The 14,153-nt window shown below is 42.8% G+C and overlaps 1 long non-coding RNA gene across 2 annotated transcripts; it reads left to right on the forward strand.

Moving 5' to 3' along the window:
• The first annotated feature begins 634 nt into the window (after nt 1-634).
• Nucleotides 635-2,469, forward strand: LOC139374383 (uncharacterized). Of its 2 annotated transcripts, none has more exons than XR_011627669.1 (3): nt 635-867; nt 1,040-1,124; nt 2,211-2,469. It is a non-coding gene; the product is annotated as an uncharacterized lncRNA (long non-coding RNA). The 2 variants fall into 2 exon arrangements; XR_011627670.1 differs by having other exon boundaries at nt 1,043-1,124.
• The last annotated feature ends 11,684 nt before the right edge of the window (nt 2,470-14,153 follow it).

The following is a 14,153-nucleotide window of genomic DNA, read 5'->3' on the forward strand; positions in this document are numbered from 1 at the left end:
TGTTTAATGGAGGGCTACGCAAGCGTTTCTTGGACCAATTCAGAAATTGGTACACAAGAAGGAGTAGCACTAGTATTTTTAGGATTAAGTGAAAATAGGGAGACAATGTATTTGTATTAAGGGTTTAGTCTTTGAATGGTGGATTTGTGCAGATTCCCTTGGCCTTCCTTCCTGTTTAACTCTTGATGTCTGGTCTTGCTGTAGAGACTGAACACAGCAGGATTATTGCTAGACTTTTTTTTGTTTTCTTAACTATTTTACGACGTATTCATTGACGAAACGAACTCCACTACAAATACAAGCCTCTATAGAAGAACCTCTGATCCTTTTTTTGTTAGAAATAAAAAGACAAAGATGTTTTATTTTCTAAGAGTATGTAGTAGTAGCATTAGTGAAATAACCTACTATGATGGATCATATTTTTAATTTTTTATCAGTGGGCTATTTTGTTTTTTTTGTTCCTTTTTTTGTGGAAAGATTCAGAGACTGTATCCAGACCTGCCTTACTGTTACCAATATATTCCTTTTTTTGTGGAAAGATTTAGAGACTGTATCCAGACCTGCCTTACTCTTACCAATATATTCCTTTTTTGAACAGGGAGTAATTCTACCGTGAACTAAGATTATTTTTATGTATTTTTTTGTTTTGTTTTTAAAGGATACTTCCTCTGACATTTTTAGAGCTGTCATTTTATTGTGAGGAACTGCAGTTCGATCGGAATAGTTGTTCTGTTTTTGTCCTCTGTTTTGTGAGTGACCCTCTCACTCAGTCAACTCGTCTCAGTGCACAAGTCTCCCCTTCTCCAGACACCGCGTATGAATCAGAATCCGTAGCTAGTTGTGACACGTGAGCCTCTGGATGAAAAGGTATGCAAGTCATTTGTTTTTTTATGGGGGGGGGGGGGGTAAATTATATTAACATTTTAAGAATTCATAGAATCTGACTGGTGCCAATAGCATTCAGGTCAACACTTAAAGGAATGTGAATTAGCTGTAATTGCTTGGTCTGATATCTTCATACATGTGTTTGTGTTTCCAGCAGAGTATCCCTAAAGCAGCGTGGTCGTATCAGCCCCCCATGTTGGACTAAACTCTACACAAGTGAAAACCCCAAATCCCTAAAGGTCTGTTAAATCCCTAAATATTATTTTTAAGAATCAAAATTTTTTGTACAATTTTGCTGACAGGCAGACCAATTCTGAATTTGTTTTCTCCAGTAATTGGTCTTTTGACCAATCAAATCAGCTTTGAAAAAGATCTGATGTGATTGGTCAAAATGTAAATTAATGGAACATTTATCAGAATTGGGCTGCCTGCCTCAACGTAAACATTGTGGCTTAGAAGAATAGCTTATTGGGATGTCAACGTTATCCAATTATTATACTGTGTGTGGAGTGGACATCACTGTGATTAACACTGGCATTAAACACTGTGATTAACACTGGCACTAAACACTGTTATTAACACTGGAACTAAACACTGTGATTAACACTGGCACTAAACACTGGCACTAAACACTGTGATTAACACTGGCATTAAACACTGTGATTAACACTGGCACTAAACACTGTGATTAACACTGGCACTAAACACTGTGATTAACACTGGCACTAAACACTGTGATTAACACTGGCACTAAACACTGTGATTAACACTGGCACTAAACACTGTGATTAACACTGGCACTAAACACTGTGATTAACACTGGAACTAAACACTGTGATTAACACTGGAACTAAACACTGTGATTAACACTGGCACTAAATACTGTGATTAACACTGGCACTAAACACTGTGATTAACACTGGAACTAAACACTGTGATTAACACTGGAACTAAACACTGTGATTAACACTGGCACTAAACACTGTGATTAACACTGGCACTAAACACTGTGATTAACACTGGCACTAAACACTGTGATTAACACTGGAATTAATCACGCAGTGTAGCCTAGTGGTTAGTGTGTTAGACTAGTAACCGAAAGGTTGCAAGTTCAAATCCCCGAGTTGACAAGGTAAAAATCTGTCGTTCTGCCCCCTGAACAAGGCAGTTAACCCACTGTTCCCCGGTAGGCCGTCATTGAAAATAAGAATTTGTTCTTAAATGACTTGCCTAGTTAAATAAAGGTACAAATAAATATATATATATAATATTTAATCACCTCCAGAAAGTTGATTGCATTATTTCTCTCTTCATTTTATTCACAGATCCTCTATTTGCCAAACTAGAGGGACATGAAGTCTGACTCCTTCCTCAACATGGGGACCTGCCCTGAGGATGTTGGACACCACTGTTACACCTTCAGCCTTGTTGATTTCCTGTCAGACTGGTTGTTTTTCAACTCCATTCCACAGACGGACTGACCTGAACTTTTACCAGAACAGGAATACAATGTTCAACAGACTCTCTCCTCACCAGTGGGACTGACTACTGAGACTGGTCGTCTTTGAACTCAAGAGGAACACAATGTTCATCAGACTCTACTCAGACTGGTCGTCTTTGAACTCAAGAGGAACACAATGTTCAACAGACTCTACTCAGACTGGTCGTCTTTTATCTCAAGAGGAACACAATGTTCAACAGACTCTCTCCTCACCAGTGGGACTGACTACTCAGACTGGTCGTCTTTGAACTCAAGAGGAACACAATGTTCATCAGACTCTACTCAGACTGGTCGTCTTTGAACTCAAGAGGAACACAATGTTCAACAGACTCTACTCAGACTGGTCGTCTTTTATCTCAAGAGGAACACAATGTTCAACAGACTCTCTCCTCACCAGTGGACTGACTACTGAGACTGGTTGTGAGGTCACAGGAAATAGAGTGATCTGTTAGGAGGGATGCAACATTGTAATCCTGATTTAGATGATGGTTATAAGGAGAGTTCAGGTCGTAACCAGTCCACTGAGATGAATGTAGATGTCGACACCCTGGCCAATATAAAAGGCTTTGGAGAGGGACCACGCTTTCAGGAGAAGGATAACTGACATTTACTCCTGAGGTGTCTGACTTGTTGCACCCTCGACAACCACTGTGATTATTATTATTTGACCCTGCTGGTCATTTATGAACATTTGAACATCTTGGCCATGTTCTGTTATAATCTCCACCCGGCACAGCCAGAAGAGGACTGGCCACCCCACATAGCCTGGTTCCTCTCTACCCGGCACAGCCAGAAGAGGACTGGCCACCCCTCATAGCCTGGTTCCTCTCTATCCAGCACAGCCAGAAGAGGACTGGCCACCCCTCATAGCCTGGTTCCTCTCTACCCGGCCCAGCCAGAAGAGGACTGGCCACCCCTCATAGCCTGGTTCCTCTCTACCCGGCACAGCCAGAAGAGGACTGGCCACCCCTCATAGCCTGGTTCCTCTCTAGGTTTCTTCCTAGGTTCTGGCCTTTCTAGTGAGTTTTTCCTAGCCACCGTGCTTCTACACCTGCATTGCTTTCTGTTTGGGGGTTTTAGTCTGGGTTTCTGTACAGCACTTTGAGAGATATCCGCTGATGTAAATAGGGCTTTATAAATACATTTGATTTGATAACAAGGCCTTGTCCAGAAACAACCCCCAGCTCAAACCTCCAAGGCAGGAGGTAAGGGCTTCATTAAATGTCCTGTACACATCACGTTTTGAAAATACAATTGTCATTAAAAAATAAAATCTGCATTTACACTGTTTTGTATTTTTGTGGTGGAGTTTTTTTTGTGCATCTTAAGAGTGGAAACCCTATGTGATTGGCTCTTTAAACATTTCATCTAGCCTATCAGTGGGTATGTTTTGTCACTCTGCTTTGTTACACCACGATCGTTTGAGTTTTATGTTAATTCTAGTCTGGCAACAGGTTCTCCGGTTTAAATCAAATGAGATCTCATAGGGCCAGTTTCTCAGACGTAGATAAATCCTAAAAAAATGATGTTCAATGGAGATTCCCCGTTGTGAAGTGTCTTTTACAGGCCTGCTACACTGGACAGTCATTAGTGCAGGGCATTAGAGGCTCTTGTTTATGATCAATGAAACCCAGACATGGTGTGTGTAGGTCCCTCAGGGTTGGGCTGAATATGAATTGAACCCAGCCATGGTGTGTGTAGGTCCCTCAGGGTTGGGCTGAATTTGAATTGAACCCAGCCATGGTGTGTGTAGGTCCCTCAGGGTTGGGCTGAATTTGAATTGAACCCAGCCATGGTGTGTGTAGGTCCCTCAGGGTTGGGCTGAATATGAATTGAACCCAGCCATGGTGTGTGTAGGTCCCTCAGGGTTGGGCTGAATTTGAATTGAACCCAGCCATGGTGTGTGTAGGTCCCTCAGGGTTGGGCTGAATTTGAATTGAACCCAGCCATGGTGTGTGTAGGTCCCTCAGGGTTGGGCTGAATATGAATTGAACCCAGCCATGGTGTGTGTAGGTCCCTCAGGGTTGGGCTGAATATGAATTGAACCCAGCCATGGTGTGTGTAGGTCCCTCAGGGTTGGGCTGAATATGAATTGAACCCAGCCATGGTGTGTGTAGGTCCCTCAGGGTTGGGCTGAATTTGAATTGAACCCAGCCATGGTGTGTGTAGGTCCCTCAGGGTTGGGCTGAATATGAATTGAACCCAGCCATGGTGTGTGTAGGTCCCTCAGGGTTGGGCTGAATTTGAATTGAACCCAGCCATGGTGTGTGTAGGTCCCTCAGGGTTGGGCTGAATTTGAATTGAACCCAGCCATGGTGTGTGTAGGTCCCTCAGGGTTGGGCTGAATTTGAATTGAAGGCAGTCAATTCAGGAAGTTATCACAAATTACTATTACTATATTAATTGGATTTTTTTTTTAAATGCATTTTCAAAACTTAATAAAATTAAAAGTTGAAGCTATTTATTTATTTAAAAGGTTTTTCAATTTAATTTTTGTTTTATTCAAATAATTTCCTGAATTGACTGCTTTTAATTTGAATTGAGGCCACACCTGGTGACCAGCGTGACATAACTGGTTCTATTTCCAAGGATTCGTTGCGCAGCTCATACCCAGGAACACTTGGAAGTGTGTTTTCTGCTAATGCCAACAAAAAAACGTTAAACTATATTTACACGACTCCTGCAGGAACATCTTTGCGGTTAACGAGCGCAAACCCAGTAATAACGTCGTTCAGCAGTAACTTCAAAACACCGCTATCAGTCGATCCTTGTTGGAAATGTTTTGAGGTGGGCCTCCAGAGTGTCGCAGCGGTCTCATGCCCCGTGTACATTTATTCCCAGGCTGTGACACAGCCGGGTGCCTGCGGGCTGAGCCGGTCGCCAGTTGAACGGTGTTTCCTCCGACACATTGGTGCGGCTGGCTTCCGGGTTAAACGGGCGGGTGTTAAGGAGAGCGGTTAGATGGATCATGTTTCGGAGGACGCATGACTTCGCCTCTCCCGAGCCCGTTTGGAAGTTGCAGTGATGTGACAGAATCGAAAAAGGGGGTAAAATACAACAACAAAAATGATTTGGGGTGTAGGTTTTTCCGTCTAAGTGACTAGTCTAAGTGACTAGTCTAAGTGATTAGTCTAAGTGACTAGTCCAACAAATTGCTGCAATGGAACAATTCACACTCCAATGTACGACTTTAACATATCGTCTGTCCAGAAGACGGCAGCAGAGATCACTATTACTATTTGGAATTGTTAGTTAGATTACTTGTTGGTTATTACTGCATTGTCGGAACTAGAAGCACAAGCATTTCGCTACACTCGCATTAACATCTGCTAACCATGTGTATGTGACAAATAAGATTTGATTTATATAAAGATAAAGAACCAACTGTCACCACCAGGTGGCGACACAACCATTATCTAATTCACTAATGCGACCCTCAGTTCAGACAAAATAAATTGGTCCAGACGTTGCTGGAATAATCATTGACTGTCTTGTACCAACATCGTTTGCCCAAAAGATATCAATACATTCACGTGGGAGTTGGTCAATTAAATATATCTCAATTGTACATGAGAAATTCCGAGTTTCCGCACTTCTGATCATGAAACATATCTGTTCCGCGTGGGAAAGCCCCAGGTCCGTTCGGAACAGGTCTCCTATATTTTAAACATATCTGTTCCGCGTGGGAAAGCCCCAGGTCCGTTCGGAACAGGTCTCCTATATTTTAAACATATCTGTTCCGCGTGGGAAAGCCCCAGGTCCGTTTCGTAACAGGTCTCCTATATTTTAAACATATCTGGTCCGCGTGGGAAAGCCCCAGGTCCGTTCGGAACAGGTCTCCTATATTTTAAACATATCTGTTCCGCGTGGGAAAGCCCCAGGTCCGTTTCGTAACAGGTCTCCTATATTTTAAACATATCTGGTCCGCGTGGGAAAGCCCCAGGTCCGTTCGGAACAGGTCTCCTATATTTTAAACATATCTGTTCCGCGTGGGAAAGCCCCAGATCCGTTCGGAACAGGTCTCCTATATTTTAAACATATCTGTTCCGTGTGGGAAAGCCCCAGGTCCGTTTCGTAACAGGTCCAACTTTTTAGACCCATGAAGACCCCTAGCGTGTGTGCGCGTGCACGACAAACATTTATGGGTCTAACCAGAGAACTGTATATAAAATCCCTATTCATTTAGTATAATTTCTGTAGGACCTAGTAAAGATTGTAAATAGTAAAGTTTGTCCAATCACAGAGTCATTCCATCATCCAAACAGTGCGCTGATGGAAAGAGACACCCGTTACGTAAAACCTACAGGTGTTTGTCATTAAGTCCACTTGTCGTCTGAATTGATGCTGCCAGTCTGCTGTACACGCGCGTCTCAAACACTTATCTCCACCTTGGGGTGAATAAAACTGTAGTTCTCTAACGGCAGTTTAGAAGTGTATAGCGCCCGTTTTAAAGTGAAATCGCTCATTTTCCTGCAGCTGACATGCCGTAATGTTAAATAATGGTCTGAATTATTGTGACAGGTTCAAGTTTTACTGTGGTGATTATTTGTTTTTACCGGACAATACCGGATGACTTTCCCTCTTGGCTATTCCACCCTAAATGTTGCTGCTTTGTGTGTAGCTGCTTTTTCTGGGAAATTCAGGGATGCCTTTTCTTTCCCAACGGAAAATGGCAGCTGCTTGAGCATTTGCAATAATGCAATGAGTAAAGCAGTTACATGTTTCCATTTAGCTCATTTTACCCTGCAACAGGAGCCACACCAAGACCTCATGTGCCCCAGAATGGCACATTGGCAGCCCGAACATTGCAACAGGAGCCACACCAAGACCTCCTGTGACCCAGAATGGCGCATTGGCAGCCCCAACCCTGCAACAGGAGCCACACCAAGACCTCACGTGCCCCAGAATGCCACATTGGCAGCCCCAACCCTGCAACAGGAGCCACACCAAGACCTCCTGTGACCCAGAATGGCGCATTGGCAGCCCCAACACTGCAACAGGAGCCACACCAAGACCTCACGTGCCCCAGAATGCCACATTGGCAGCCCCAACCCTGCAACAGGAGCCACACCAAGACCTCCTGTGACCCAGAATGGCGCATTGGCAGCCCCCACACTGCAACAGGAGCCACACCAAGACCTCCTGTGCACCAGAATGGCGCATTGGCAGCCCCAACCCTGCAACAGGAGCCACACCAAGACCTCCTGTGCCCCAGAATGGCACATTGGCAGCCCCAACCCTGCAACAGGAGCCACACCAAGACCTCCTGTGACCCAGAATGGCGCATTGGCAGCCCCAACCCTGCAACAGGAGCCACACCAAGACCTCCTGTGACCCAGAATGGCGCATTGGCAGCCCCAACACAGCAACAGGAGCCACAACAAGACCTCCTGTGACCCAGAATGGCGCATTGGCAGCCCCAACACTGCAACAGGAGCCACACCAAAACCCCAGAATGGCACATTGGCAGCCACTTCGGTCCCCTGCAGCTGCTCCACTTTTTTGGGGCGGGAGCTTCATCCGGGTGGACTGAGCTCTGCCAACACCGCTCTGCCAGTTCTCTCCCAGTTCTCTCTGCAGTGTATCCAGCTACTTGAGGGAGGTCTGTTAAATGTTCAGTCTGCTCTCGTATGGTGGGCCAGGGACCTTGGCAAAATCTCAGTTCACTCAACAAACAACTGCAGATGATCCTATGCCTGTTAGCTCCCATGGGAAAGATCTTAATACCCCCTTCTGACTTTAAATCAGGAGCCTGCGGAAGAGTCTGATCTCTCTGTCAAAAATGCTTTGTAGTTGAGACTGGTTCTGAGCAGAATTTTTTTTTAAATCCTTGCTGTATAGCATCAAAACATGGTTCAAACTACGATGTTGATATCATGGACGGTCAGTCGTTGCATCCATAGCTCTGTCTATGAATTTGCGAGTGTTTCTCCAGCTCCATCCTTCAGCTTTTTACAGAAACGGGCGGGGGAAAACGATTTGCTATGCTTTCATCTGCTGAGTGCCACTTTAAAGGCCCTGTGCGGTCAAAAACGTGGTTTTCCTGTGTTTAATATATATTTCCACACAGGCTGCATGGATCCTTTAACTGGACAGGATGTAGCCCAACTGAAGAAATTACTGAAACTGACTGATACACACATTCAAATGACAAATCAATGACCAGATTGGCAACCAAACTTTTTAATTCCTTGTTGGTTAGGGGCTTGTAAGTAAGCATTTCACTGTAAGGTCTACTACACCTGTTGTATTCAGCATTTCACTGTAAGGTCTACTACACCTGTTGTATTCAGCATTTCACTGTAAGGTCTACTACACCTGTTGTATTCAGCATTTCACTGTGAGGTCTACCACACCTGTTGTATTCAGCATTTCACTGTAAGGTCTACTACACCTGTTGTATTCAGCATTTCACTGTAAGGTCTACTACACCTGTTGTATTCAGCATTTCACTGTAAGGTCTACTACACCTGTTGTATTCAGCATTTCACTGTGTGGTCTACTACACCTGTTGTATTCAGCATTTCACTGTGAGGTCTACTACACCTGTTGTATTCAGCATTTCACTGTGAGGTCTACTACACCTGTTGTATTCAGCATTTCACTGTCAGGTCTACTACACCTCTTGTATTCAGCATTTCACTGTCAGGTCTACTACACCTGTTGTATTCAGCATTTCACTGTCAGGTCTACTACACCTGTTGTATTCAGCATTTCACTGTCAGGTCTACTACACCTGTTGTATTCAGCATTTCACTGTAAGGTCTACTACACCTGTTGTATTCAGCATTTCACTGTAAGGTCTACTACACCTGTTGTATTCAGCATTTCACTGTGAGGTCTACTACACCTGTTGTATTCAGCATTTCACTGTGAGGTCTACTACACCTGTTGTATTCAGCATTTCACTGTGAGGTCTACTACACCTGTTGTATTCAGCATTTCACTGTCAGGTCTACTACACCTCTTGTATTCAGCATTTCACTGTCAGGTCTACTACACCTGTTGTATTCAGCATTTCACTGTCAGGTCTACTACACCTGTTGTATTCAGCATTTCACTGTCAGGTCTACTACACCTGTTGTATTCAGCATTTCACTGTAAGGTCTACTACACCTGTTGTATTCAGCATTTCACTGTGAGGTCTACTACACCTGTTGTATTCAGCATTTCACTGTCAGGTCTACTACACCTGTTGTATTCAACACTTCACTGTGAGGTCTACTACACCTGTTGTATTCAGCATTTCACTGTCAGGTCTATTACACCTGTTGTATTCAGCATTTCACTGTCAGGTCTACTACACCTGTTGTATTCAGCATTTCACTGTAAGGTCTAGTACACCTGTTGTATTCAGCATTTCACTGTAAGGTCTACTACACATGTTGTATTCAGCATTTCACTGTAAGGTCTACTACACCTGTTGTATTCAACATTTCACTGTCAGGTCTACTACACCTGTTGTATTCAGCATTTCACTGTCAGGTCTACTACACCTGTTGTATTCAGCATTTCACTGTCAGGTCTACTACACCTGTTGTATTCAACATTTCACTGTCAGGTCTACTACACCTGTTGTATTCAGCATTTCACTGTCAGGTCTACTACACCTGTTGTATTCAGCATTTCACTGCCAGGTCTACTACACCTGTTGTATTCAGCATTTCACTGTCAGGTCTACTACACCTGTTGTATTCAGCATTTCACTGTGAGGTCTACTACACCTGTTGTATTCAACATTTCACTGTCAGGTCTACTACACCTGTTGTATTCAACACATGCCATTTTATTTCCTGCCAGACTGGTCATCTTTGAACTCTATTCCATGACATTTGTTGTGTCTTGTTTTTATTTATTCATTATTATAATTCAATATTTTTTTTAAATAATTTCTTCTGTAAAGTCTGTTGAGACATGGTGAAATACACTTGACATAAAAAGTAGTGGCCACCAGGCTAATGCCCTGCGTGTCTGGTCGGTAACCGGCCTTCCTGCTATGTCAGGGGTCCCTAAACTTTTTCTGCAAATTACCCCAAATTGACACTAGAAAATGCAGGGGACCCTATTTGGAAAAATGTGAACCCCTTGGTAATGCAGGTAGCTTAGAGGTTAATAGCGTTGGGCCAGTAACCGAATCCCCTAGCCGACTAGGTAACACATCTGCCAAGGTACATTTGAGCAAGGCACTTAATCCTAATTGTTCCTGTAAATCGCTCTGGATAAGAGTGTCTGCAAAATGACTAAAATGTCAATGTCAACGCTGCTTGTTCATTTTATAATTCACTCAATTGTAGGTGCAGCAGCCTGTACCAGCACAAACAATGATGTGAACGTGCATTCTAATAGTGTAAAAAGCCCTTACTTGAAACTAAAAGGTTGTATTCTATACCCATTTGGAGAGAAACAAGTACTTCAATTTGTTTGATAAAATAAATATAAATATCAACTTCTGTCCATAGCTGTACTCCTTTCTAGCCAAGAGCGAATCGCATGGCGAAAGAATAAGGAATATGACATCACTTCCGCCTGTACTTCCTGGAGCCACAACCCTAAGACGTCGACTTCAAAACGCTTCCGTAAAATATTCCACTCCGGTGCGTACTGCTACGTTTTCAGTGTACTAGCTAGTATACGACGTTTTTGGAAATATTGTTCAACATTTATCTAAATAGAATGAAGGCCAAGGGATTTGCAGTTACCCATCACCTGTAAAGGTAAAGCGTTAGTTAGCAGGTTACGGACAGTTATTTTACTCGCCATTTCGGTAAGAGCTACGACCCGAAATTATTTTAATAGCAGGTTAGGAGGGCAGTTTTGCCATCCCTAATTATTTTTCATAACCTTAACCAAATTGTCCTAACCTGCTACATTGATTCTCATAACCCTTTGCGTAATACTTTGTAGTAATCTGCTACGAAAAAGTAACTTCCGGTCGTAACTGTATCGAAGTGGCGCGAAGAGTTTCTCATGGTTAGATAGCTACATCTCCAAATACGATGTAGGCATTTGGCTAGGTAATTTATATAGTGGAAATTACATTATCTGTCTAGTTCATGTGGAGAGGAATGTCATCAGGGTGTTTTTGATTACTTTGTCTTTATAGAGACATTGGTGCAAAATGGATGTTGACGTTAAACTAGAGGAAGATGAGAGGGAGATATCCCATACAGGAATTTGGTCTGATTCGATTAATGCCTGGATAGATGACCCAAATTCAACATTGTCAGAAAACACAGAAACAGGTTACCATGTGGGTTTACTGAAAGAGCATTCACATGTACCTCCCATCAGTCCCCAAACAACAAGCCACGGGCAGATTTTACGTATTTTTCCTGAAATGACCGGAGCAAGTGATGGGGAGAACAGGGCTGTCAAACTGGTTTATTTCTGTAAAGATCAAGATACCATCGGCACATCTGAAGGGATTTCAATCAAAGAGCAGTCATGGCATTTAGCACCGTCCAGTGATATTCTGACAGGACATGCATCCACTTTCAGTGGTTATTTTGAAGCTCAAATCAACCCAACTTCACAGGTTTCTAGGCAAACACAGACCAATAATAAATTGCCCTCTGACAATGTTAATATCCCAAGCCCTAGTACTGCCATTCATTCTGTGCTAACCTCACCTGCTACAGAAAGCGACTGTCATTTAGCTGTATCTACTAGGCCTATTCTTCCAGAATATTGTGAACCATTGAACTTTCCCTCTGATGAAGAGGAAGACTACAAAGCCAATTTAAGTCCAAGACTACAATGCCGGAAAACGTTAGAGGATAAATGGATACGTCAGTGTCGTTGCAGTTACTCAAGACCCAACCTAAGAAAGTTTGGGAGATATTGGAAAGATCCATACGTCAAGTGCAAGGAGATCGGTGTAGATTTCAATGTTGGATCTGGAGCGAAACAGAAACTGAATTTGCATTTACTGACAGTTGGTGTAATGCTTGAGGTGTCAGAATATGCTAGAATCATTAATAGATCTCGCCCTCATGTTATCTTTGATATTCTAGATTACAACTTTGTTCTTGGTGTACAAAATGAACAACAATATGACTTTTCATACAGGGTAGAAAAGAAATTAAAAGAAATGCTGAAGATGCATTCTAAGAGAACACCTGAGTGGTTAACAGAAGTCTTTGACCTTCCTGATCCAAAGACAGTTACAGTTTTGGAATACTCCTTTAAATGGGCACAGTTGTATTTGCAAAACAGCTTGTCAAATCCTACACCTTTTGACGTTTGCATAAAGGAGGAGCCTGTTGTGGGCCTGATCTCTCCTCTGCATGTGACGACTGAGAGCTTCTCCACTGAGACAGATGTGACACGGTGTGCTGATGAGACGGCAATCCTTGGCCCTGAAAATGGACGTAATGATACCTGCACAAGGTATGAGCCTTATATGGGCATCGTCCGTCCTCAACATGTCCAGACGGAAACCTTCCCAACTCAGACAGATATAACATCCTTCATGATGCCCACTGTAGAAGAAGCATTGAGGGAACTCTACCCAATCTGTAAGGGAAAAGGACTTGACCTTGTTGTGAAATCAAAATATGGGAAAAATAAGAAACTTGACTTGCATCTATTGACCAGAGATGTAATGTTTGAATTGGCTGATTTTGCCTCACTAGTGTGTGGAAATCGGAAGCAGGTTGTGTGTGAGGTTCTCGAGCATAATTTTGATTTGGATTTAAAAAGTGGGAAAACTGAGCTGGCCAAAGATATTATGAGAAAGTTAAGAGCAGTTTTACAGCGCAAGATGGGTAAAAAAGGTACATGGAGATTGGGACTTGAAAATGAAGCTTTCTTAAAGAAGTCACGCAAACGAAAGAACCCTGCGGAGATGTCCACTAACCGGAAGGTCACTACAGCACCACTTGAGCCAAAATACCAAATGAAAGAAGTATCAAAAAGGAGGAGATTGAATTTAATGAGCAAGAAGAAAGACATGGACATGTTAGTAACCAAGGAGACCGAGGGAGGCCATTTCTCTGAAGTAGTACAAATAGAACCTCGTCTTGTCAAAATAGAGAGAATCTCTGATGAGACTGACCTTGCACTTTGTACTGACGAAACAAAGCAAATTGTCGTTACCAACTTGGACCAATCAAATGTGACGTCTCACACCAAAAATATGGTGAAAGCCAAAGCGTGCTACCCACTCTGTGAGGAAATAGGTCTGGACCTTGATGTCACATCCAAACCATCTAAACAGAAACTAGAATTTAATTTACTGACAAACGGTGTAATATTTGAGGTGCATAAATATGCAGGGATAAAATCCTATCGTCAAAAAAAAAGAAGTGGGTGCATTCTCATTGATATTCTAAAATACAATTTTGATCTTAGTTTGCAAAATCAGAGACGTAATCTATTTCAACTGCATATTTGCTGTAAAGTGAAACGAATGGTTCAGAAACACAAATCTGAGCTCGTGAGAAAAAGAGAAATCTCAAAAGAGGTGTTCACAATACCGAGTGTGCTTAAAAGCCAAGCAAAAACAAATGTGCTTTCAGATTATTTTCCTGAAAAAAATATGGAACAAAACGCAAGGCTGGTTTATCCTCATCATGGTAAAGACACTATCTCTGTGGAGACAGCTGAAACAGTCTCCACTGATGAAGCAGCGATGCTTGACCGGGATAATGGACCTGCTGAGATCTGCATAAAGGAGGAGGAGGAGGAGGAGTCAGATCTTCACTCTGAGGGCAAACTGGTTTATTTCTGCAAAGACCAAGATACCGTCAGAACATCTGGAGAGCAT

The sequence above is a fragment of the Oncorhynchus clarkii genome, chromosome 19, assembly GCF_045791955.1.
Source record: "Oncorhynchus clarkii lewisi isolate Uvic-CL-2024 chromosome 19, UVic_Ocla_1.0, whole genome shotgun sequence".
Taxonomy (NCBI): Eukaryota; Metazoa; Chordata; class Actinopteri; order Salmoniformes; family Salmonidae; genus Oncorhynchus; species Oncorhynchus clarkii.